The sequence below is a fragment of the Triturus cristatus genome, chromosome 5_2 (assembly GCF_964204655.1).
Source record: "Triturus cristatus chromosome 5_2, aTriCri1.1, whole genome shotgun sequence".
Classification (NCBI taxonomy): domain Eukaryota; kingdom Metazoa; phylum Chordata; class Amphibia; order Caudata; family Salamandridae; genus Triturus; species Triturus cristatus.
In genome coordinates, this window is record NC_140588.1 from 467,030,631 (window position 1) to 467,058,454 (window position 27,824).

Sequence of the window (27,824 nt, forward strand, 5' to 3'; positions counted from 1 at the left end):
CCCTCCAGGCGAAGATCGAGGCCATCATGGCCTGGGAACCCCCCAAGACACAGACTGAGGTCCGAGCATTTTTGGGCCTCACGGGATACTATCGCCGCTTCGTGAAGGGGTACGGTACCATCGTAGCCCCCCTCACGGAGCTCACGTCCAAGAAACAACCTCGACGGGTAGTCTGGACGGAGGCTTGTCAGCAAGCCTTTGAGAAATTGAAGAAAGCCATGTGCGAGGCCCCGGTCTTAAGGGCCCCAGACTTTTCCAAGAAGTTCATTGTCCAGACAGATGCATCAGAACATGGCATTGGGGCAGTGTTATCGCAACTCAACGAAGAGGGTCTGGATCAACCCGTGGTCTTCCTATCCAGGAGACTACTTCCCAGGGAACAGAAGTGGAGTGCAATAGAGCGTGAAGCCTTTGCAGTGGTATGGGCTCTGAAGAAGTTGCGGCCATACCTGTTTGGATCGCACTTCCTCGTTCAGACCGACCACAGACCCCTTCGTTGGCTGATGCAAATGAAGGGGGAGAATCCCAAGTTGTTGAGGTGGTCTATTTCCCTACAGGGGATGGACTTTCAGGTGGAACATCGGCCTGGAGTGGACCACGCCAATGCAGACGGTCTCTCAAGGTATTTCCGCCTTAGTGATGAGAACTCCCAAGGGGTTGGGTAGCTCTCCCCACTTTCAGCTGGGGGGGACGCGTGTTAGACCTGTCAGCCCTTTGGGTGGTCCCTCCTCATCATTATTTATTTTGTCCCACTTTTGCCTCAAACCCTGTTTGAATTTTTCCTTTTTGGGAACCACCAGACTTTTTCGTGTTGCTGCAGATTCAGGGAGCCATTTTAGCTACCCCTGAAACTTCTGTCTGAGGGCCTGGAGCACAAAATGGTGGCCACCTGTGACATCACCAGCATCCACTGGAACCTACCAGCACCTTCCAGAACATTCCAGGAGATTCCAGAACTCTGTGACAGTTGGAGACCGTTTAGAATGTTGGGAGGATAAGAGAGGCAGTTGGCAGTTGGAGCTGGCAGTTGGCACCTGACTGGTGAAGAGAGAGCAGCACAACAGTGAAGGAGGAAGGAGTGAAGCAGCAGGGGTGGAAACTTGTGCCTGGAGTGGGGTCCATAAACCCACCCTTGATACTTGTCCCTACTGATGGATCCCAGCCTATAGCCCTGTGTGGGAAGAAGACAGAAGAAAACCATCCTAAGGACCTGGACAGCAGGAACAGGCCTTAGAACCAAGAAAGCAGCAAGATTCTGACCTGAGAACTGGTTTCCCTGGAGTCCGGCGTCGAGTAGCCTGAAGACCTGGAGCCCGAGGTGGAGAAGCGGCGCTGACTGAAGTAGCAGACGTCGTACCCGGAGCCGCCTGAGGTCGTGAGAGGGCGCCGACGGGGGTCGAGAGGAATACCAGAGGTCGAGGAGGAAGTGAACCGAGGTCGAGCGAGCGGCGTCATCGGAGGAGTGAAGTCCGCCCTCCGGAGTCGTCGGAGACCGAGGTAGAGGAGCACCGGAGGTCGGGAGTGAGGATCGCACTCCGGAGTCGCCCGGAGCCTGTGAGGAGGAGCACCGGAGGTCGGGGGTGAGGATCGCACCCCGGAGTCGCCGGAAGTCGACATCGAGGCCAGGCCGGCCGACGTCATCGGAGCCGAGAGCGCCATCGGACCGGAGCCGCCCGAAGTCGACATCGTGAAGAGACTGCCCGACGCCGTCGAATCGGAGGTCGAGATCGAACCGAGGCCACCGACATCGGACCGGAACCGCCTGCCGGCGTCGTCAAAGAACTGACATTGTGCCGAGGCCGCCGAGACCGAACCGGAACCGCCTCACGGCGTCGACACGACTCCAGCGGCGCCGGAACATCAGAAAAAGGGCAGTAAGTGGAGTAGAGGGCGCCTAAGGCCCTGTGGAGACCTGAGAGACTGCTCTAAGGGGCTAGGGAGGTGCTGAAACCAACCTGACTGTGCAGGGGTGAACTGGGACTAACCTAGAGAGGTTGTGTGGAGAGAGAAAGCCAGGGCATTGGTATTCCCCCCTTTGATCTACCTCAGATTAGGCCTCAGCCTTGTCCCAGCCAGGGAGTAGCCTCCCCCCTCAAGCCTTCCACAACCCTACAAGCTGTGCCTGGGCCATATCAGCCCTTAAGAAGTGAAGTGTCATCTGATTATATGAGGGGTGCTGTATACTTGTAATTATTTATTGGGGATACTGTATTTATTGAATTTTTATCTATTTATTGCTGCACTATATTTATAGGTCCACAGGACTTGTTGGTGTACAATATTTATTGGTACAGTATTTATTGCCTCAAAGTATTTAATTGTCTGTATATATTGCACTTGTATTTATGCCCTGTTATTTATGATCACCCCTATTTATTTCATCAAACAGCCAATATTTATTTGACCTGCACTAATTGAAACTTGTATATTGTGATTGACCTATTTATTTTTCCAATCAGCAACTAAGAGAAAAAGATAAAGAGAGATATTTTCATAATTTTTACGGTGTAGAGTCGTTTTTGGAACGGATGCACGCATGGTTATTGTATGGGTATATTGTATGCTTAGCACTGCGCCTGTTTCCTGACCACTCGAGCCAAGCTACCCCATTGTGTTGGGAAGGTCCACCACCACCCTGCGGAGTGGGAGTGGGGCTGTTTCCAACAGTGGCCAATCTTTCAAAGTCATACATTATGGAAGTGGGTAAAACGCCTTCTAAGAATTGTAGCTTCACAATAGGAGCACACAAACTGGAAAAAGTAAAATTTTTCAACTATTTGGGGATCCTATTCGACAAAGATCTTAATTTCAAACCACTAGTAAGGCACAAATGTAGCCAACACCCTAGCGCGGTGGGGTCGATTATGAATTATGCGACTAGACTTGGCCGCTGGTCACCTAACGAAATAGTACAACTATATAGCTCGGTATGTTGCGCTAAGACTCTGTATGGAAGCGAGGTGTGGGGTTTTACAGACGTAGAAAATATCCAACTGGAGGAAAATAAGTTCTTAAGAAGGCTTCTGCAAGTACCTCAATGTACCCCTTCCTTCATTGTCCACGAGGAGCTGGGTATTACCTATCTTAGCGAGAGGGCTTGCCTTAAACCCATTATTTGCTGGATAAATATTTGGACAAATCCAGAGGCAAGTCTAAGCAGACTAATTCTGGAGGATTGCATGAGGGGGGATAAGGGGTCCCAAATACCCTGGCTTAAATATGTAAGGGATGTCCTGAGCAGACTGGGTTCCGAAAAAATTTTTAACGAACCTTTTACACTAGTTAGCAGAGACAAGGGTATTATAAAGGCAGATTTTATGCGGTACTCAGCTAGGGCTAGAGAGGACAGAGAAGGGCGGAAAATCACAGTAAGATCATATCAGCTTACAAAATCATGCCTGGGCATGGAATTTTATCTTTCCAACATGTATAATAAACAGGACCGATTTCTGATGACTAGATTCAGGTTAAACCTCCTGCACCACATCCTGTCAGTCCCAGCGGGTTTTGTAAACGATGTAAGTTCAAAAGGGTGTTGCGGCTGCGATCTAAGATCTCCGCAAGATACCCTCCATTTCATCCTAATTTGCCCCTTGTATGCTCACCCAAGGTCTTTGTTTTTAAAAACCATCCTAAGACGCTCCGAAATTAGACAGGCTAAAGTGGCTCTTTTATTTCTCAAACTCTCGCCCGACCCTTTCACCTTATTTAGCACTGTACATTTTTTACGATTGGCAGTAAAACTAAGAAACACCAGAAGAGAGGATTAACTGTGTCGGACTTATCAAAGGTGGGAAGGGCTTAAAGACCTTTAGCCAGATTTGTCTTGTAATCTAAGTTGTGAGACATTTGTATTTTATAGGGTCCCCCTTTTTATGCTATTGGGGAATCCCTACACGGTTGAACGAGTTGAATATTGCACATAACTGTCCCGTTTTTAAATTGTTTATAGTGCTGGGTTTTTATTACTATTGTATTTATGTGTAACGTGCATATTGGTCCGAATTTTTAATGAAAGTGGGACTGTTTATACCATGTATCTTTTATGGATATTTTTAATACCCGAATAAAGATCATTTGATTGATTGATTGATTGAGCCCGTCATATAAGGTGCCAATACCCCACTCAACTTTTCCAGGAAGGCCGCTTGGTTTGTATTCGGCCCGTAAAGGTTGATCAACGTTACGTCTTGTCCGTCCAGTCTCTCTGTGACTATGAGGTACCTACCCTCCAGGTCAGCCTTGTGTGCCGTAAGTTGGAAGGGGACCCCCGCCCGGATCCAAATTAATACCCCCCTCGCGAATGCTGAGAACGAGATGTAATAGGCCTGGCCCCTCCACCTCCGATGTAGCGCTGCCCCCTTGGGAGCCAAGGTGTGTTTCTTGCAGCATGGCGATGTGCACTCCCCATCTATTAAGGTAGGAGAAAGTTTTGTGTCGCCTGTGTATGAAGTGCATGCTTCTTATGTTCCAGGATATCAGATAATACGTTACTCTAGCCCCCATCGTTGATTATTTCTCTATTCCCCCCCCCCCAGTGTACGGGTTCGTCTATCGTGTGCGATGTGGACCCTCTCTAGTCCTATCTCTAATGGCCTGCAGTGCCCGCACCTTACAACTCTAAAATAACCCCAACACCCTCTCCCCAGGACAAGCAAGGTTCTCTCCCCCATCCAAACGGTGCTCTCAAGTGCACTCAAGTGCAACTTCTAATAAGTGTCCAAAGTTCCGGTAGCGACAGGTCTGATGCCTACTTGGGAAGGAGCCATGCTTTCCTGCCTCCCCGGGTCACCACCATTATAGTGCTTGTAGGTTTTAGTCAACAGAATGTGCTCATGGGTTTTCCCAGCCCATCGGGGCGCAAGATCAATGTGCCGGGCCCCCCCCCGCTTTTCAGTTTTTGGTCTGAATATACTTGCGTATCTTGAAGCGGCTTCAAATGATGTTGTCTGCTGATCTGGGGGTGATGTGCTGAAGTTCCTGACTGGATTCCCCTACCGTGCTTGTGCTGTACTCAGAGTCCGAGTCTCTTAAGTCTTTTCTGGATGCTGAAGCTGTACCTCGTCGTCCATGAGCACTGAGGGAAGCAATCGGCGCCACTGTGCTGTCCCTCTCCCTCTGCGTTTATTCTGCCGTGGGCGGGTTCGTCGGTTTCCCTCCATTCCCTCCATGACGGGCCCTGCTTCTGCCTTGTCCCGCCTGTCTCTGGTTCCCGGTGTCCTGCGGGCCATGCTGATCGATCCATTCCTACATCTCCTGTGACATATTGAAGAACTTGCTCCCACCTGCTGTCGACAGTCTTAACTTTGCCGGAAATACTATTGAGTATTGAATATTCGGTTGCCTCAACTTTTGTTGGGCAGCTACGTATGACGCCCTCTGCTTCTGAACCTCCTGGGAAAAGTCTGGGAAGATCCTGATGATGTTATTTGCCACCTTGAGCTGTCCATTCTGCCGGGTCTGCCTCAGCACATGGCCCCTGTCCTGGTAGAACAGTATGCGTGCCACCACCGGCGGAGGCGGCCGTCCCGGCGGAGGTGCTCTTGCGGGAACTCTGTGCGCTCGCTCCAGCGCAAAGTATTTGGATAGCCCCTCTTCCGCTACCTCGGAGCGGATCCATTGTTCTGTGTAGGCTACCATGTCGTTTCTTTCCACCTTCTCTGGGATGCCCACTATGCGTAGGTTATTACGCCGTGCTCTGTTTTCAGCGTCTTCCACCCTAAGTTCCAGAACTTGTACTCTTTTCTACATGTCGGAGAGCCTTTGATTGACCGGGGTCAGCTGGGGTTTCATTTCTCGCACTTCCCCCTCCGTTGTTGAGACTCGATCTACTAGTTTTCTGTGGTCCAGCCTCAGTAAGCCCAAGTCCTCTCTGAGGGTATTAATTTTGGTCTCCACTGCCGTCCTTGATGTTTCAATGGCCCGGAGGATGTCCGATAGTGATGGGTCTTCCGGCGTCTCTTTGGCCGCATTTCGGCCCGTTGTCTTTGTGGACTTGCCCCCTGTTTCTTCTCCCAGCAGTTCTTGCTGTTCCTGATGCTGTTTTTGGTGGGTTTCCCCATACTGGCTGTCTCCACGTGATGGGGCCCGCACTGTGGGCCTCATTTGTGGCACCTCCGGTTGTGATCGCCAGGCCGCGATACAGGCTCTGACACTCCTCGTGCCTTAGGTGGGCCCCATGCATGCCAGTCCAGGAAGGAGCTCTTGGCTTATTATACAATTGGCTTGTTTGCCATCTGTTCATTCTCTGGCCGCTATGTGCACTGATGAGGAGAATCAGTGTCTTGCCTAGATTTCGGTTACCAGTCGGGATCTCGTGCCCAATTGGTCACCCCTATGTAATGGTTTCTGGTCTCTGGTATGCCTCACGCGAACCTGCTTGTTCTGGTGCTTTTTGCTGCCCTCTCCGTGGGCCTTCACACTCTCAGCGCCAATTCATGTGGCCCCTGGTCGGTCTACACCTCTCTTCCTCATGTCCCCAGTCAATGATCCCCCGTCTGCTCACCACCTCATGCCGGCTGTCGCTGCTTCTGTGTTGGGGAGTTAGAGGTTACAATTCGCTATCTGGTCAGGCGCTCCTGTTATGCCCCTCCGATTGCTCCGATGGGGGTAGCCTTTCGCACTCAGCTGCGGAATGCAGTCGCTCTCTGGTGCCTCACACTGTAGCCCCCTGCTGGCGTGGTGATTTTATAGTTTTCTGCTCTCTTGCGTCTCTTCTCTTCTGCTGCTTGGCCTCCTGTTTGTGCCAGGGCATTCTCACGCCTTTCCCCTATTTTCGCCCAGTCAGTGGGGTGTCTCTTGAGCCTTGTGCCCGCAGAGGGGGTTCGCACGTTGGTCCCGGACCTCTCCGAGCGTGTGCTCCTTCCTTCCCCCCCCCCACCCCCGAGTCCCCTTCTTCTTAGCGTGTCCTGCCCTCGGATTTCAGAATTCCACCGGCGGTCCCCTCCGACTGCTCCCTTTCCGCTCTGGCGCTTGTTCCCCCATTAGGGCTCCCCGCTTTCGGCGTCTTCCACAGTCCCCCGCTGCTGGATCTCAGTTGGCCGTGAAGCGGCTTCCCGCCCTCCCGTTGGTTGGCCCGTTTTCCTTCCTGCCGCAGGGGACTCACCAGTGAATATTGTGGGCTACTCCAGACCTAAGGGACACGGCCGGTCTCAGTTCAGCGCAGCGGGCGCCATTTCGTCTTCCCACTTCCAGGGTCCCTTCTCAGGCAGCTCCGCAGTTCACTCCTGCCCTGCTCACCAGGTCCGGCCGCAGTTCCGCACGAGTCCCGCACCTCCCCGCTGTGGGAGTTCGCCGGCGGGTGCAATGGGCTGCTCTCACCCTGAAGGTCGTGGTCGGCTTCAGCTCGGCGCCGCAGGTGACATTTTTCCTCCTCCTCGCGGTCCCGTCACCAGCTGCTCCACAACTTGCTCCGAACTCGGGTCCCCGAGACGGGCTTCAACTTTTTACTTGTCCCGCGTTGTGGGATTCAGTTGGGGTCCTTTATTCCTCGTTGGGCCCCCCATGACTTGCAGGATGGCACTAGATGGGGGATTGTAGGCGGACGCTCGGGTCTAAGCTTCCTCCGCCATCGGCACCAGGCCACAACCCCCTTCTCTTTCCTTTAAGAAATCAATTATGACAGGGAGTTGAGATCACATTCTAATGAGAATAAATAACAAAAATATTCAAGAAAAACTTCACACTCACTCCAGCATTAGAATGGGCAAAAAGCATTGAACACTCTGGAAAAAATTGTGGATGAAATTAGAGGGTCACATACTATGGGGTTTGAAATAAATGTTGCTTCCAGGAAAGATAATATGAAAAAAAATAGAAGAAATTGATTTGTTTCTGAAATAAGAGCAATTTTATATGCTACATGTGTGGTTATAGTCGTCACTTGGGAATTCCTAGGTCTTGTCCAGCTATTGACAAGCACTGCAACAAGTGCAGGAAGAAAGGCAATTTCAGTAGTGTGTGCAAGGGTGGTAAAATGAGTGCAGTTCTGGAAGAGGTTGAAAGTGTCCTCCGAGACTTAGAACACTATGTGATATTAAGTGTAAGTGCAGGAAAGAAATGTAAAGCCTTCCCAAATATTGCTGGATAGCCAAGACGTCCAAGTTATGGTGGACTCTTGCGCTTGGTATACCATTTTGGGCAGGGAGTTAGTTCAAGAATTACGGGAATACACAAGATTGTTGCCAACAGACACGTGACTAGGTGTGTATACTGGGCACAACTTAAGCATTGTATATTTCTGTAGCAATATAAAGATCAGGATGCTTAGAACTGGAGGAAAGATTTATGAAGTGGTTATTAGGAATTCAATTTTGGGTTGGCCCACCAAGAGGAAAGTGGTACCAGGGTGGGTCCTAGAGTAGATCCAACAGTTTACATAGTTGATCAAGTATGAGGAGGGAATCAAGGGCAATAAATCACTGCAAAAATGCATATTTTTGTGGGAGATTTACAGAGGAACTTTGCTAGTGTGGTGTCAGAGAAGGTGGGCAGACTTAAAGGTTCTGAGCATCAAATTGAGAGGGAGCTGTTCCCATCAAGCACAAGGTGACAAATGTGCCTCTGCTGTACCGTGAGAAGCTTAAAAGGATGCTGAAAACTGTGTAGCAAAGATGTTATTAAATGGAGGAGTCCTATACATGGATTGCCTTTATAGAAATTTCTCGCAGGTGAGCTGCACTTGTGTCCATCTCTGAAGTTTAAACAATGCTATATGGATACACTGTATCTGTTTCCTAATATGCACGCGATCATGTTGACTTTGAGTGGAGCAGGAGTTTTCTCAACCTTAGATCTACCACACACTTCCCACTATATGGTTTTGGAGGAGAATTAAAGGTGCCCTATGGCGTTCATGACTCCAGATGGCATGTTCCAGTTCAGACACCTGTCTTTTGGTCTCACCAGCACTGTTCTGGTCTTCCAGAGAATTATGAAGGACTCTTTGGCAGGGATGAAGGGTGCTCTCGCTTTTCAAGATGACATTCTGGTATTTTTTCGGAAAATGTTGAATAGCATGATGCATCTAGAAGAAGTCCACCATGCATTAGCAAACATTGACATAGAAACATAAGAAGTACCAGTTCTAGGCTGAGTGTGTGTGTGTGGAATACCTTTAAAAGCTATTTTGGAAGCTATGCAACAGGTTACCCAGCATGGTTTACTCCTGTTTTTTTTTTAAGAGGCCACAGTTCCCTTGCACACTGGTTGAGAAGATTAGCAAACAAAAATCTCAAACTTTTGAGGAAATTGGGGTGCTCTGGATCCATGTTTAAAGGCAAAGAAATAAAGGAACTGTTGTCAGCGTGCAGGAGTGGTGCTTATATGTGAGTCCGTTCGTTACTTCCGAATGAAATAAAGCCTAGCACTTGAGGATATTCTAAAAGTGAGTAATCTGTGGTTAGAATTATTCACCAGAACATTAGTTTTGCAGCTCATCTGCAGATATTTTCCTCCTCTCTGGACAGGGTCAGTGAATGAGTGACACTTTGCTTCTGTAACATGCGCATGGCGTTTGTGTTGTTCATCATAACCATCGCCACTTTTATTGAGGCTTTAATGTTTTCAGGGCCTACTGCATCACTCCTGTGTCAAGTACACTGATGTGCAGCTTCCTCTCTAGATCATACAAGAGACCCCAGGTGACCCATCCAAGCATTCCAGTGAAGTGTTCATGGCCAGCAGAGGAGGGTGCCTGGTCATCAAATACAGACAACTCATCCTACAGCTCATGGCCATATTCATTCTGTTAGACACCTGAACTTTAATTCTACTCCCAAATCACTTGCATCCATTAAAGGTGGGGCTGTTCTTGCAGGACTTTCATGCTAAAACAAAAACAAAAAAACCACAGCAGACTTGAAATGCTGGATGACACAAGGCTCCGAATAACTGTGATCTGTCTGCCAGTCTATGTAGGAAACCATTTCCTGACAGATTTTCACAGCAATGTCTTCATCCTGTGTTCCCCCAGCTGCATCTTAGAACATCTAGAAGACAGTCTGTTTAATTGGCTGGCCCCCTCCCAATCCCCTGCAATAGAACTGTTACTGGATGTTTGAAGAAATGGTTCAGATTTCTTGGTAACCAATTCTTTTTTATGTCAGTTAGAAATTGGGTTTCTGGTTGGCAGAGGTATGTACCCTGTCCAAGCAGGAACCACAATCCTAGTCAGGGTAAGTGTAGTACCTGTGAACACCCTCTGGTAGCTTGGCACAGAGCAGTCAGGCTAAACAAAAGAGCCAATGTGTAATGTATATGTGTGTGTGTGTGTGTATGTATGTATGTGTATATATATATTTTTTTTTTCACCAATCCTGGCGGCGACGAACAGACAGGCACTGACTCCGTGAGATGATGACAAAGAAAAAGTTTAATCCATCAAGGACCTAGACGCGTTTCGGCGGCGTACCGCCTTGATCACTATATATATATATGTGCAAAACGATAAAGAATTTGGGGTTAAAAACATTTTGGCAAGAAAACGGACCCTACTGGAAGGTTTAATTTTGACTTCATTACCCAGCATGCAACTTACTGGAAAGTGACTGCGCTATGGGATAAAAAGATGTGAAGTACTCACCGGATCTTGCCAAGTTCCCCCTCCCCCTATGATTAAGGTGTTTGTTACACTGAAACGCGTAAGGGACAGCAAGGACTGGGCTGCTTTCCGTGGTTTGCAATAAAAGGTTTTGTAAATCATCCTTCGTGGAGTGGCGTCTTCATGTTCTGGGGCACCTGGAGGAATGTTGTACGCGGCAGGCTCCAAGCCGCGGAAGATGCACCACCTGAAAATGACAGGACTGCGAGGCCGCGAATCTTCATTGCCTGCCAGCACGAGGGATGCGTAATTTGAATCAGGAAAGCAACCCAGCAGCCCACCGGAGGGCTGTGCAAAACGATAAAGAATTTGGGGTTAAAAACATTTTGGCAAGAAAACGGACCCTACTGGAAGGTTTAATTTTGACTTCATTACCCAGCATGCAACTTACTGGAAAGTGACTGCGCTATGGGATAAAAAGATGTGAAGTACTCACCGGATCTTGCCAAGTTCCCCCTCCCCCTATGATTAAGGTGTTTGTTACACTGAAACGCGTAAGGGACAGCAAGGACTGGGCTGCTTTCCGTGGTTTGCAATAAAAGGTTTTGTAAATCATCCTTCGTGGAGTGGCGTCTTCATGTTCTGGGGCACCTGGAGGAATGTTGTACGCGGCAGGCTCCAAGCCGCGGAAGATGCACCACCTGAAAATGACAGGACTGCGAGGCCGTGAATCTTCATTGCCTGCCAGCACGAGGGATGCGTAATTTGAATCAGGAAAGCAACCCAGCAGCCCACCGGAGAGCTGTGCAAAACGATAAAGAATTTGGGGTTAAAAACATTTTGGCAAGAAAACGGACCCTACTGGAAGGTTTAATTTTGACTTCATTACCCAGCATGCAACTTACTGGAAAGTGACTGCGCTATGGGATAAAAAGATGTGAAGTACTCACCGGATCTTGCCAAGTTCCCCCTCCCCCTATGATTAAGGTGTTTGTTACACTGAAACGCGTAAGGGACAGCAAGGACTGGGCTGCTTTCCGTGGTTTGCAATAAAAGGTTTTGTAAATCATCCTTCGTGGAGTGGCGTCTTCATGTTCTGGGGCACCTGGAGGAATGTTGTACGCGGCAGGCTCCAAGCCGCGGAAGATGCACCACCTGAAAATGACAGGACTGCGAGGCCGTGAATCTTCATTGCCTGCCAGCACGAGGGATGCGTAATTTGAATCAGGAAAGCAACCCAGCAGCCCACCGGAGGGCTGTGCAAAACGATAAAGAATTTGGGGTTAAAAACATTTTGGCAAGAAAACGGACCCTACTGGAAGGTTTAATTTTGACTTCATTACCCAGCATGCAACTTACTGGAAAGTGACTGCGCTATGGGATAAAAAGATGTGAAGTACTCACCGGATCTTGCCAAGTTCCCCCTCCCCCTATGATTAAGGTGTTTGTTACACTGAAACGCGTAAGGGACAGCAAGGACTGGGCTGCTTTCCGTGGTTTGCAATAAAAGGTTTTGTAAATCATCCTTCGTGGAGTGGCGTCTTCATGTTCTGGGGCACCTGGAGGAATGTTGTACGCGGCAGGCTCCAAGCCGCGGAATATGCACCACCTGAAAATGACAGGACTGCGAGGCCGTGAATCTTCATTGCCTGCCAGCACGAGGGATGCGTAATTTGAATCAGGAAAGCAACCCAGCAGCCCACCGGAGGGCTGTGCAAAACGATAAAGAATTTGGGGTTAAAAACATTTTGGCAAGAAAACGGACCCTACTGGAAGGTTTAATTTTGACTTCATTACCCAGCATGCAACTTACTGGAAAGTGACTGCGCTATGGGATAAAAAGATGTGAATTACTCACCGGATCTTGCCAAGTTCCCCCTCCCCCTATGATTAAGGTGTTTGTTACACTGAAACGCGTAAGGGACAGCAAGGACTGGGCTGCTTTCCGTGGTTTGCAATAAAAGGTTTTGTAAATCATCCTTCGTGGAGTGGCGTCTTCATGTTCTGGGGCACCTGGAGGAATGTTGTACGCGGCAGGCTCCAAGCCGCGGAAGATGCACCACCTGAAAATGACAGGACTGCGAGGCCGTGAATCTTCATTGCCTGCCAGCACGAGGGATGCGTAATTTGAATCAGGAAAGCAACCCAGCAGCCCACCGGAGGGCTGTGCAAAACGATAAAGAATTTGGGGTTAAAAACATTTTGGCAAGAAAACGGACCCTACTGGAAGGTTTAATTTTGACATCATTACCCAGCATGCAACTTACTGGAAAGTGACTGCGCTATGGGATAAAAAGATGTGAAGTACTCACCGGATCTTGCCAAGTTCCCCCTCCCCCTATGATTAAGGTGTTTGTTACACTGAAACGCGTAAGGGACAGCAAGGACTGGGCTGCTTTCCGTGGTTTGCAATAAAAGGTTTTGTAAATCATCCTTCGTGGAGTGGCGTCTTCATGTTCTGGGGCACCTGGAGGAATGTTGTACGCGGCAGGCTCCAAGCCGCGGAAGATGCACCACCTGAAAATGACAGGACTGCGAGGCCGTGAATCTTCATTGCCTGCCAGCACGAGGGATGCGTAATTTGAATCAGGAAAGCAACCCAGCAGCCCACCGGAGGGCTGTGCAAAACGATAAAGAATTTGGGGTTAAAAACATTTTGGCAAGAAAACGGACCCTACTGGAAGGTTTAATTTTGACTTCATTACCCAGCATGCAACTTACTGGAAAGTGACTGCGCTATGGGATAAAAAGATGTGAAGTACTCACCGGATCTTGCCAAGTTCCCCCTCCCCCTATGATTAAGGTGTTTGTTACACTGAAACGCGTAAGGGACAGCAAGGACTGGGCTGCTTTCCGTGGTTTGCAATAAAAGGTTTTGTAAATCATCCTTCGTGGAGTGGCGTCTTCATGTTCTGGGGCACCTGGAGGAATATATATATATATATATATATATATATATATATACACGCACACAATTTGACGGAGTAAAACAAGACCAAAACGACAAAAAACACACATACATAACACAACCTATCTTGATATGAATCTTGAAACATTAAATCAAAATGCAGTGCTTAGAAGTCAGTAGCTCCAACTGGGGCTATCTGGTCGTCCTTGAGCGGAGCAAGCCCAAAATTTCAGTCTGACTGTGATGGCGTGTAGGCTGGATACAGGAGTCACGCAGACCCACTGACAGTACCTTGGATGTGTCTATGCTTGAAGATGATGCATTGAAATGGTGATGTTTTGCAGGTAATGCGTCGGTCCCAAAGTCGGGAAAAGTTGTTAATGTAACGATGTCAAGAGTGATGTGTGTTGAATCGGAGGTATTGAAACACTGGGCCGGATGCGATGCATCAGGTAGAAGCCACATCGGGTCGGGAATGCGTCAAAGACGGGACGGGGTGTCACAGATGTTGGTGATACGTTTTCAGAGATTCACGCAGCAGCGGTGATTTGGAGGCGCTGCGTCGGCAAAGTCAAGGCTGCGTTGTATGTTGAGGTTGTTGTGTAACGTGCTCTGCGAGCGGTGTCCACGGCTTCGTTACAGGCGGCGGCAATCCGTTGGTTTCAGAGGGAGTGCGCTGGTTCTAAACTATGCTTTGGGGTTGATGCATTGGTTTCTTGGGTTGCAGCACCAAACACTCACTTTCAAGGGTCCAGGACTGGATTGGGCACCACTTGGCAGAGCAGGACTCACAGCAGAGGAGCCCAGGTGCTGGTACCAAGATGCAGATGAAGTCTCTGACATGACCGCTCCAATGCTAATCTATGAGAGAGATAGGCCTTGCAGTAGTGAAAAACAAATTTAGCAGGTTTCACTACCAGGGCATGTAAAACTCAACAGTACATGTCCTACCTTCTTAATACAATGCACCCTACTCATGGGGCTACTTAGGGCATACCTTAGGGGTGCCTTACATGTAATAGAAGGGAAGGTTTGGGCCTGGCAAATAGGTGCACTTGCCAGGTTGACATGGCAGTTTAAAACCGGCTCTGTAGTGGCAGGCCTGAGACAGGTTTGAAGGGCTACTTATGTGGGTGGCACAATCAGTACTGCAGGCGCACTAGTAGCATTTTATTTACAAGCCATGGGCACAGGTAGTGCGGTGTACTAGGGGATCAGTAGTAAATCAAATGTGCCAGTCTTGGAGGGACCAAATACCATTACATTGTTATGTTATGTTATCATGGGTTTTGTTAAGCGCTCAGCTACTCAAGCAGAGTGTCCCGGCGCTGGCAGACCCGAGACCATAAAGCTTCGTCAGGGGAGGAAAACTTATAGGCTAAACAGCCAAGTTTTGAGCTTCTTTCTGAAGGTCGTCAAGTTGTCGCTCTTTCTTAGAGCTAGTGGGAGGGCGTTCCAGGCCCGAGGCGCAAGATATTTAAAAGAACGCCCACCGATCTGGGCGCGCCTAATTGCCGGGACCGTGGTGAAGGACAATGACGCAGAACGCAAGGCTCTGGCAGGCCGATGAAAACCGATCCTCTCCCTCAAATAGAGGGGACCGGAGCCATAAAGCGTCTTAAATGCCATAGTAAGTGCCTTGAATTCAATGCGCCTCTGAATAGGGAGCCAGTGCAGAGATTGCAACAATCCCGTAGCATGGGAGCGGTGGATGAGGCCAAAGATTGCCCAGGCGGCCGAGTTCTGCACAGCCTGTAGCCGTGAAAGAAGGAATTTCGGGAGACCCAGATACAGGACGTTGGCATAGTCCAACCTAGAACCTATCATGGCCTGTACCGTGATTTTCCTATGGGCAATGGAGAGAACAGGAAGAAATTTTCTTAACATTTTTAAAATGCCAAAGCATTGACCAGCTAGGCTCATAATCTGTGGTTTCAGGGTAAGACCGTTGTCCATCTTAACACCAAGATTTTTTGCCACCAAGGCCACGTCTGAAGGGGGAAACATATCAGCGGGCCACCAAGACCTCCAACAGGGATCCGGAGGACAACCAAAGAAAAGAACCTCAGATTAATCTGAGTTGCATTTAAGCTGATTACATTGGAACCATGAAAAAACCGCGCCCAGACAGCTCTTAATACAATCTCCATTGAAGTCAATATCCTTTCCACATGTGAAAAGAAGCTGGGTGTCATCAGCATAGGAGACAATCTGGGCTCCAAAAGACTCGACCAGCCCCGCCAAAGGGGACATATAGATATTGAAAAGGGTCGGGCTTAATATAGATCCTTGAGGAACTCCCACACCCAGAGGCGGGACTGTCGCAGAATACGGAGGGGCCCAAACTGTCTGTTGGCGGTTGGTCAGAAAGGACTTGAACCATTTGAACACCGTTCCTCCGACACCAATCTCCGCAAGACGCGCCAATAGGCGGTCATGAGGAACGGTGTCAAACGCTGCAGAGAGATCGAGCAGCACCAGCAGTGCCTTACCCCCAGAGTCCTGAACTTCCTTGATGGCCTCCATTACCTCTAACAGAGCCGTCTCCGTGCTCATATTCGCACGGAAGCCGGATTGAGGATGGTGCAGGAGGCCATGGGACACAGAGCACATGCACTTTAGCACTGGTCAGCAGTGAAAAAGTGCTCAGTCCTAAAAACCAGCAAAAATGAAGTTCAACACACAGTCAAAACAGGAGGTAAAAATAAAATACACTAAATAACGGGAAATCGCAACGAAAGAAGCCAGGTCTAACAGGCAGTACAAAAGAAAATTAACCAAATGGAACTAGCCACCTAATCTGTTACCAGGTTTTGGGTCAATAACCACATAAGTCATAAAGTAATTCCAAACTGAGCACATCCATCTATTCAAACAGAAGACCGGGATGGCCATTCTACCTAGACACCATCAGGTGAGCAGTAGGTGAAAGTTATCCTGGCAGTGAATCACATACTCCTGATCACTACACATTGCCAATTATCAGCTTGGGTTATCACGACCTTGTGGGGCTGCTGTGTCAAATGAGTCTTCCTTAGGCTTGGGAGGGCAATTTTATAGGGAAAGAGCCTACAGACTAGAAACAAAAAGTAACCATCTTACTCCTACATCCTGGCTCTTTGCTATAATTTGAATTCTTAATTTGTGAATAGATTCCACACCACTAAAAATGAAAGCAAAAGATAAATTGCTTCATGCAAAGGAACAAGCCTGAAAAAGGCCATCAAAGCATCCTTACTGTAGTGGAGTGTACCCAGTCACCAGAAAGAGGATTTAACCCATGCTGTATGCGGCAGTGGCAAACGCTAAAAAGCAATTCATCTGGTAATGTTTGCCTTAGCAATTGATTGGCTGGAGAAAGTGCCCTTTAATGCTCTAAAATGTTACTAAGCAGAAGGCAGAGCCCCGTTGTGAGGTTTCGCATAGACATCTTCGAGACATGTTTAGAGGACTTGGAGGCTGCCCATTACTTACCGTTTGTTGGCATGTAAAGCCAATCTCAATTATTTGCTTGGAGCTGGTCAGATCCGCGGGCAGCACTTGCCTCTTTTTGCATGTGACCCTCCCCTCGAGCATGGCCTACGTACTTGTGTCCTTACACTGCTCACACTTGTGGGAGCTATTGTTTTTCTTTCTGTAGAGCCACTCTCCAGAGTGCCTTATGTAGCTGGTTCTGTTGTCTGCTCCCTCCCACCCTTACATTGTCTGTGTCCGCTTTTTTTATTTAGCTTTCACCATTATTTGCAACTGCAACTCAGCCACATCCTTACTGTTTTTCTTTTAATTACAATTTTCCTTTGCCTGAGTTTGTGTGTTTAACACGTGAAATGTGAGAACAAATATCGTCCCAATTACTCAATACATAAAGCTCTCCACAATAAAACAACACAAGAGCTTCAAGCACAGATTAGATACTGCAACAATGATTGAGATATAGGCGGGTCTCCTGACCACTGTTGACCAGACAATCAATTCTTTGGTGATAATCCTCATAGCCCCTTCACCACGGCCGCTTCTTTTTCAGTAGGAGCGTACAGCTCTCTCTAACAGTAGGAGCAAACAACTTCTACAACCCCTTTTAGAACTCCAAGATGGCGCCTGGCTAGAGACTCCAGCAGATGGCAACTTTGGGTCTAGGCACTGCGAGGGTGTACTCTCCCCTGGCACAGCACTTGTACCTAATCCATTGAAGGGGACCCTGAATAATAAGCCGAACAAAGTCACCCTCTAGCACTTCTGAGTCACCCGAGCAGGGGAGGTCGTCCCTTGAAAAGTGACATTGGACACGGGGTATGCATAAAAACACAGTGGGCTTGCATATTCGGTGAGAGAGATTGGGAGCTTACACCTCTCCCTGACAGACTCAACAATCTGGGTTAGCTTGAATTTTGCTTTCTGTGTTTTCAACACGCAAATTGGCATGCTGCTATGTTTGACTCGAGGAGTTGTTAGTGTTACCGAAATAGGATGAGTTAACCCGAAATCGACAGTGTTTGGAACTTTGTGTTATATGTTTCACATATTGTTTGTGGTGTTTGTTTGCTTGTTCCACCTTGTACCAGTGGTAGTCACCTTAGAGTTGGGATGGTTTGCAGTGCAATGCATGCATCTGATTTCAAGATTACAGGCATTAAACAAGCATATGTGCCTGATGCATTTTTGATGTTTATTTCTTCACTATAGGTCGTTTAAGAACATTTTCTGAAACCCAGAGAGGTATCTGTGATTGGGAGCCTACGGAGAATTAATTTACTGCTACTTCTATCACTGTGTGAATTAGGTTACATACGTCCTGATGAATAGCTATCCGAATATATATACATGGAGTGAGCCCAGCATTTGCTGTGCTAAAAGAATAAGAACTTTCGAATTAGAATCAGCATTGGGATAATGTTTGGAGTGCATGGTGGAACTTGTATGCCCATAGACAGTCACGTGGTCAAAACCTTGAAATGCGCGCATTGACGCACTTAGTGGTTGACTTCCTTCTGTGAAAAAGGCTTACTTGCCGAAACATGTCGGAGAAGGGGAAGCTGTAAGAATGCCGCATGATTCCAAATAAAAGTCAGAGTCCTTAGTATTGGGCCTCTTTGCTTGTTTCATTTGCAAGATGGTTTGACGGGCCTCTCCGTGCCCGCCTCAAGAGGCCGCCCTGAAGGGTCGGGGGCTCCTCTTCGGAGACTTTTGCTGTGGATGTTTATGATGGAGCATGACCCACTCGCAACACTGTAAACCTACGAAGGTAACGCTAATGAGCTAATCACAATGCAGCGCTGGAACGGATTCGGTGGGGAGAACGTCCTCACTGATCGTGCTGGGGACTTAAGGCTTTTTATGGAATCCGAAAAATACCAAATATGGCTGTAATACATACTTACGTGACTTTACATTATTTGAACATCTAATGCACCGCCAAACATGGAGTGAGCCCGGCATTTGCTGCGATAAAAGAATAAGAACTTTCGAAATAGAATCAGCATTGGGATAATGTTTGGAGTGCATGATGGAACTTGTATGCCCATAGACAGTCACGTGGTCAAAACCTTGAAATGCGAGCATTGACGCACTTAGTGGTTGACTTCCTTCCGTGAACAAGGCTTACTTGCCGAAACATGTCGGAGAAGGGGAAGCTGTAAGAATGCCGCATGATTCCAAATAAAAGTCCGAGTCCTTAGTATTGGGCCTCTTTGCTTGTTTCATTTGCGAGATGGTTTGACGGGCCCCTCCGTGCCCGCCTCAAGAGGCCGCCCTGAAGGGTCGGGGGCTCCACTTCGGAGACTTTTTCTGTGGATATATATATATGTATATATATATATATATTCACTTAAAAAACCATAGGTTTCACACATGTTATAGTTAGGTGGACTTTTCACTCGTAAAAAAACAATGAAATTCCCCCGTTATAGTTAGTTCAGATAACTATAACTCGCGCACCCGCAATCCACTGCTCATGACGTCACATATTACATCATTCATGACATGGTCAGTGGCATCACTCATGACATCACTGATGACATCATCCTTGTGATAGAGTGGCGGTCGCGCGAGTTATAGTTATCTGAACTAACTATAACGGGGGAATTTCATTGGTTTTTTACGAGTGAAATGTCCACCTAACTATAACATGTGTGAAACCTATGGTTTTTTAAGTGAATTTGCAAGGTTTTTTAAATGCTAATTCCTAACTATAACATGTGTGAAACCTATGGTTTTTTTAAGTGAATTTGTACGGTTTTTTAAATGCTAAGTTATGTATGTATTATTATATATATTTTTTAAGGTTTTTCACCGTGCGCGCACCCCGCGATTTAAAAAAATAAAATAAAATGTTTTTTTCACCCTTCGGGGTCCTTCAGGGACCCCCTGACAAAGGCTAGGGGGTCAGGAACTCTCTACCCTGCCCCCTTTTCACGTTCTCCACCTTTCTTTTTCCCTGTCACACACACAACACACAAAATGGCGGCCGACACTTCCTCATTTCGACCGATTCGAATGTTGACTGACATGTAACCACCAATCAGAATTACGCACGGTGCGCTTACGGTGCGCGGCTATAGATATTTATGTACTTTTAACTGCAATTTTGTCAGGAACTACTGTACAGATTGACTCCATATATGCAAAAGGCACATGCCTGACCTGAGGACTACCTCTGCCAAATTTCAAGTAATTCTGTTCAGCCGTTCGGGCTGTACCTTCGACTAAAGGTCCTATGGAAAATAACATGGGGAAAACGTGTTTTGGGACCCCCCTTTTTTCTCGGCCCCCGCTTGACGAATCACCCCGAGATTTTCAGGGTAGGAGCTGAACGGAGCGCCCCATTAGTTTTGAAAATTTCGCGAGGATTCATCAACCGGCGCCAAAGTTAATCAAAATAGAATTTTCAGATTTCCTATGGAAACACGGTCCTAACTATAACTATCTACTGGCAACCGCCAGTAGATATATATATATATATATAACTACTTGAAGCTTGAAATATGTTGACCCAATAGCTATCTTAGATAAGTAATTTTAGCACACAGCGTCACAGTTTTAAATATAGGCAGGAGGACTCACTCATTAAAAAGTTTTTTTGAGAACCCCTTGCCCTGTTTTAAATTTTTCACTTACACTTATACACTAATCACTCCAATCTACACGAATATCTACACACCTATCCTTCACTGACTGTATTGAAAAGATCTCTGGGAAAGTGCTCCCTTGATGGTGCCCGTTGGGCATTGCAGAGCCGGCCTGATGTGGAGCAAAAATCCCAACGATGAAACATTACACCTACCTAAGTGTGTGAGGGCATTTGTTCCCAAGGAGTCGTGCTCTCTGCTGACCCCTAAGGACTTGTCTGTCTTGAGTAGAAATCTTCCCTCTTTTTCTTCTCTAAAGGAACTGCATATCCCCTTGGTCTATACTATTGTTTTGGAGCAAGTATGCTGGACCTCAATGCGCTCCTAGTCCCCTGTTTTGATGAAGGCATAAGATTGAGCCCTTCAGAGTCATTCTGAAGGCCAAGACCTGAGTGTTCAGTCATAATTGCTCGGTAATATTGTCTCTGGGTTTTTGATTGAAAGTTAAATGTAATTAGGGAACATGGCAAATAGAGTGGTGATGGGGCAATCTCGCCTAGTTATCTGCATATTCCAAACCTGTGAGAGTAGTGCTTATTAATTCTGAGGTCCCAGCCTGCAGTAGCTGCAGCACGCAGTGGTCTGACATCCCTTGCAGGGTGTGTAACTCAAGACAAAGATGGGGTCCTTTGTTCTCTCCCATCAGGTAATGGGGAGTGGCTCTTTCCTAGGGGGTTCTTGAATTTACGCCCACACACTTGCTAGGTACACAGAGGGAGGGTTTGCATCTTAGGAGAACACATGATTACTGCCATATATCGATATGCCTGCATATATTTACTGTTTTAGCACCATGGTAGAACTCTACCTTTTGTTTACTCTGTCGGTGCTTGTAATCTTATATATCTGTTTCTGTCTAATGATTGTTGCAGGAAACATGTGTTATGCTAGAATGACGCTGGTTCAATACATGGTTATTGAAAACGTCCCCATTGTTTATTCTGTGTATCTCTCCGAGACTAAGTGAGCACGATTTACTGAGCAAAAGGTACTGCACTGTTTCCACGATCCCTGAAGGATCACGGGTTGTCATGTTCAATAGTTGCTAGAAACTATTCACTCACTGATAAGTTTAGGGGGCTTATGGTGGCACTGTGAGCTAGCTGGTATAAAGGCTAACATATCCTTTGGGGTGTCTGGAATTAGTCTGGACACCAATACCTTAGTTTATGTAGTCTAAACGCTCAGATCCTATGTATTATTAGGAACTACACAACACCCCTCGGGAGGAGGGTCTGCAAACAAATCCTACAAAAGTTTTCAAAAGAGAACTAGCCAGTCATAACTAACAACTGACCAAATGTACGTAGGAATAGCAGGACAAGAGCTTGGCTCTTAATAGGATCCATGATCACTGTCACAGAACATACAAATAATAAACAACTCTACAGGCCCAAAGAAATCTGCCCTTGAAGGAAAAAGGGGAGAACAACTCCTAAAAACCATTTGTCAGTACAGACATTCTCCTCTGTCCCCCAGGAGGAAAAAGAATGCCTTTACCAAAACGGCCGAGTGCAAGACAAAAGTCATGTAATCCTCATTCTTCACAGCAATAAAGAGATGTCAGAGAAAGAACTGTTGTGATAAAATTCAAAGAGGGACTCTCAGAACTCATTCATTATACCAAAATGAATGAACACCAAAAGAAAGATGAACAATAATACCTCCATGGTATAAAGAATTTTGTTTGACCAAAATGACCACTCTAAGGTAACATGATGCAATGTAAAGAAACTAAAATGACACCAAATAGATTTAACTCTAATATGAATAATTAGCCACACAAATGTATTATATGGGCATATACATATTAAATATAAACTTTTGTCACAGTAGACTCCGATTGGCCCAACAACTCACAGAATTTTGCAGGCCAAAATTTACTGCCGAACCGCAAGTATCTACAAAGCTTGCCCCCGCATGACCTTCAGTGTCATGGTGTGGTAAATAATTTAATTACCGGGACTTAATTTGATACAGAAAAATAATAAATATAGCTCAGTAAAATAAGAGGCAGAATCCGTGATATTAGAGGTTCGGAATGGGCTTTATTCCAATGGACGATTCGAATCGTTGACTCCAGGTTCCATCACCACGGAGGTTCAGGAAGTGAAGTACATACTTTATTGATAAGTAATCACTTTTATACAATAGGCATTACAGTGAAGCAAATGCAGGAGGCGTAACAATTGATAGTAGAGATAAAACATACATATGTAGCAAAAGTGGGCGTAACTGGGTGTAACTTAAAGAACGTCATCAGGTATGATGTCATAATAGGGTGGTTCCATGAAAAAATTTCGCAATGTCAGCAGAAATACTTGGCAGAAATGCGCGCGCAGCAGCATGACGTATGATTGACGTGCGACTAGGGGGTGAAGGGGATTTGACATTTAACTCTACATGTGGCGACAGATGTCTGGAGGGTCAAGTCAACCTAATCCCAAATCATATCTAACATCCTATGTTTAAAGAACTATGTTATCCAAAAGAGAGGTCTCTTAGAGTAGAATCTTATTCTATACTGACTATACTGACTGTTAGTGCGTGTACAAGCGTCTAAGTGTCTACACTAGATGCGAGGGCAGAAGTCTTACATAATAATAGGGCTATGAATTACTTGCATAAAGACAGAGAAGCCGGGCCTTTGCTCGGTAGCTGGAAGAATGTTTACTTAAACTACTAGACAGGAATGCATTGGGTAGGGAGCGGAGCAGATAATTTCGAAGGTGAAATACAGTTTTTGGCAGGCAACAAGCTGATGTCAGGCACCGTGAGCCGCGCAGAGAATGAGGACAAAGTTCATGGATACAGATGCAGGCTCAGACTGGAGCTCTCAGAGGCAGAAGGAAAGAAAAGCTTGATGGCAGAATCAGGGCCTACTTGCCTGGACTGTAAAATGGCATAAGTGAACCATATAAAGCCGGTGGCCTTTCGTACTTAGGAATGGAATATCCGGCCCATTCATGGCGGATCTGAAAGAGGACATGTTAACGGTGGACGCACATGTATTTGCGTCTTCATAACTGGAACTGGAGGGAACATACATGTACTTATGATTCATACATGAAACCGTTGGGGTCCAAGATAGGGGACATAACTGATCAGAAAAATCCATATTTCCACATTCCCTCCTTGTCCCCTACTTGCCCGTCAAGAGATATCAATCTTCATCAATCCATTGATCTGTTCATATAGCATCATTTGTTCTTCTTTTTTCTTCTGGGACGAACGAAATCTTGGTGGTGGAATACACGATGTGGCACACAGACCACAGATCGCTGGTCCACATTGTAGACATAGACAGCAACTGAATAGTATGAGAAAGCCAATACCTAGGAAGGATAGGACCTTCCATCCAAAGGTAGATAATACACTCCAAAACCAACCGGACCAAGTCCAGGTGCCTGGATTCTGGTGTATCTGGCTTACAATCTTATGAAGGCGGGTTATGGCTTTATATACAGACGGCGAATTTTCTGGTATGAAAATGCAACAACTTGATACGATGACCCTACAAGCTCCGCCCCTATCGGCCAGGATGACGTCAAGGACAAGACGATTTTGAAGCACAACAATCCGCATAGCAGACTGTTCTTCTGTTAAATTGCCTAAGGCGGAAATAGTTTCGTTCACTACTGCTTCAAGGGTTCTAGTTAATCTACGTATCAGCTTACTATTAGTAACGGTACCTATATAGGGAAAGAGACCTTTATTGAAATCTGTGTATTTTTCCCATGCTGTTTCAGTGTAATCGACTATTGGGAGATCTCTCCTTTCTCTATTGTGTACTAAATGAATATTTCTGTGATAATCAGGAGGAGCTAGAAAAACAGGTGGCAAAAGGAATCCGACGTAGCAGGTACCATCCCAATCTAGAGGCAGACGTATATATGCCGTCTGACCACATATAAAATAGGAATGGCGGGAAGCTCTAAATGTCGACTTGCCTTGATCACTAAATTCTATTACAGTGGTGCATCTACTATGGCCCATATGTATGGAACCATTCTTTCTTACACATAATTCACCTTTTACTGGAAATACTGACATGGCGGGCAAAATTGGAGTAGCTTCGGATTCGACATTTAGGATCATGAGATTAAGCGTAAAATTACCTAAACCATACACTTCGTTTTCTAGATCAGTTCCTGTTCTTTTGGGAAGTCCCTCCTTGTTGGGGTGGCAGACTTTAAGTAAAACTAAGTTCAGATTTCCCCATACCCCGTTGTCTTGATAAACTGCGGAGTTCGAATCTTGGGAATTAATTAAACTAAACCATGCTCCACAGGAGCCGTTGTGTGTGAACGGGTATGGAAAGAGAGGTAGAATTCCTTTATAATTCTGATAGGGAGGGAGTCGGCCACATATCCAACAATTTGTAGCATTGCTAACCTGATGGGAATGATGTAACATACTAATAAAAGTCTTATTGCGCAGCGCAAATCTATATGACAATTCATGCGGAGGTAATTCACTAAAAGAATGTTCAGCAGTAACATTATAAACATGTCTAGAAATAGGATAACATATGTGCAACAATATACTTGCAGTAATTATTAAAAGACTTAGAAAAAACAGAATTAATAACGTCACTGTGCAATGACTACGCAGTGATTTACAATACGCATGTCGTTTCAGCTTTATCCTTTTGTTTCTTTCTCTGTACAGGTCTAAGGGATACATGTCAGAGACAAATTCGACCGCTTCACCTTGGAGAGGACTTAAACAATCAAATTGCCTGACTGGTTAGACCTGAGTTTTAGTTTATATAGTTCACGACTATTCAATTCAGCCAAAGGAAGTTTAGAGTCACTCGGGGAAGACACGCAAGGTGGGTCGTTTACATCTGATGGTAGTCCATGAAATTTCTTGATATGACTTGAATGTATCCAGCCTTTTCGACCCTCGATCTTCACGGCTGTCCTCGTCGTTAGCAATACGAGCTGAGGCGACCTCCACCTAGGATCCAGCTGAGACTTCCGATCAAAGTTCCTCACTAAGACCAAATCTCCTGGAATTACGTCATGGGGTTTCACCTCAGTGTTGTCGGGAAAAGCTGCAGCTACCTGTGAACGACAAGATTGTAGTGCAGACATCAAGGAAGCCAAGTAATCTGTCAGCATGTTACAGTCAATATCAGTTATTTTGCGTGGTATAGGCATCCCCCACATATTTGGTGGTCTACCGAAGATCACCTCATAAGGGGATAGCCCTGTTCGAGAGTGTGCTACCATTCTCATGTAAAAGAGTGCAACGGGTAAAGCTACTACCCAGTCGACACCTTTCTCTCTACAAATTTTGGACAATCTAATTTTCAGGGTCTGATTATGTCTTTCCACGAGACCTGCTGCCTCGGGGTGTCGGACACAGTGAAACTTCCACTGATAACCTAACAAAAGTGAAACGTGTTTCATTAGTTCGGATGAGAACGGCTGGCCGTTATCTGAGTAGACAACACGTGGTAAACCGTACCGTGGGAAGAATTCTCGAACTAACTGTTTGGCAGTAGTCGGGGCAGTGTAATCTGAAACCGGGTATGCCTCTGTCCAACGGGAAAGAGCACAGACAACTACGAGAACATATTTGAATCCTCGACATCGTTCCATCTGGATATAATCCATCTGGAGGACTTCAAAAGGGTGATCAGGAGGCTGAAATCCACCCTGTTCTACGGGAATGCTTTTTCCTGGGTTAAACTGACAACAGATCATACAGGTACGGACTTTTTGTTTAGCAGCTGCTCGTAAATATTTGTTGAACCAAATGTGTTGGATGCTGTCTAGCATAGCTTTTTCTCCTAGATGTGCTGGACTATGTACAGTGTTAATAATGACTTGGACCATTGAATCAGGAAGGAACCACACAGATTTTTCCTTCGTCATCCATCCTTGATCCGTTTGGATCCCTCCTAATTCAGTCCATTTCTTTATTTCGTCTGGAGTAGCATGTGTCTGTATGTCAATTACGTCAAGAGCGGGATCCTTAACTGTCATACAATGTGTTGGCGTCGGGACTATTGTCTTTGTCATGTCGGATGTTTGAGTTTGAGCAGTCTGTTTAGCTGTTCTGTCAGCTAGATCATTGCCTTGAGAAATGATATCAGTAACTTTCGTATGAGCTTTACATTTCATAATTGATATGGCAGTGGGTAGATGTATTGCATCTAATAAGGCATGAATGAGGGGTCCGTGCTGAATGTGGGCACCGTGAGAAGTTAAATAACCTCTCTCTCGCCACAGCACGCCGAAGTCATGTACAACTCCGAATGCATAACGTGAATCAGTGTATATGTTGACTTTTTTATTTGTGGCTTGAATACAGGCTTGTGTCAGAGCGGTGAGCTCTGCTGCTTGAGCGGACAAGGTATTTATACAATTTGTTTCAATGATTTCAGCGTCTGTTGTGACTGCATAAGCGGCCACTAACTCTCCTGTACCTGTTCTCATACATGAATCATCTACATACAACGTCAGGTCTGGGTCTGACAATGGAACGTCTGTCAAGTCTTGTCTAGGTTTCGTCGTGATAGTGATAACTTCAATACAATCATGTGCAAGTGGGTCTGTTCCGTTTACTGGTAACAGTGTGGCAGGATTCAATGTACTACAACGTCTGATTTCTATATGTGGCTGAAACAATGTTAATTCGTAACCGGTGAGTCGTGCTATAGTCAAGTGTTGTGTTTGTGTGCGGTTCAAGAGAACCTCTACTGCATGTGGTACTTGTACTGTCAATGGATGTCCTAATACTATGGCATCGCTTTGTCTGATTGCTAAAGCTGTTGCTGCCACTGATTTTAGGCATGCAGGCAAAGCCTGAGCTACGGGATCTAATGTACTAGAAAAATAAGCACATGGTTTGTGTGATCCTGCTTGTTCCTGTGTGAGTACAGACAAGGCAGTACCTTCGCGTTCTGTAACAAAGAGTGTAAACTGTTTATTGTAACATGGTGTTGCTAGGACAGGTGCTTGACATAAAGCTTTCTTTAAACTTTCAAAAACGTGTGTATGTTCCTGAGTCCAAGGGAGGACAGTCGATGTGGCTGCCTCCTGTGTTGTCAATTGAATGAGTGGTTTTGCTAGAAATGCATACTGAGGGATCCACTGCCTACAATATGAAGTGAGGCCTATAAAAGCCCGCACCTCCTTTTGTGTCTTGGGTATTGGCATATTTGCAATTAGCTGGATGCGATCTGGTGTAAGCTGCCTTCCCTCCTTGGACAGCGAGTGACCAAGGTAAACAACTCGCT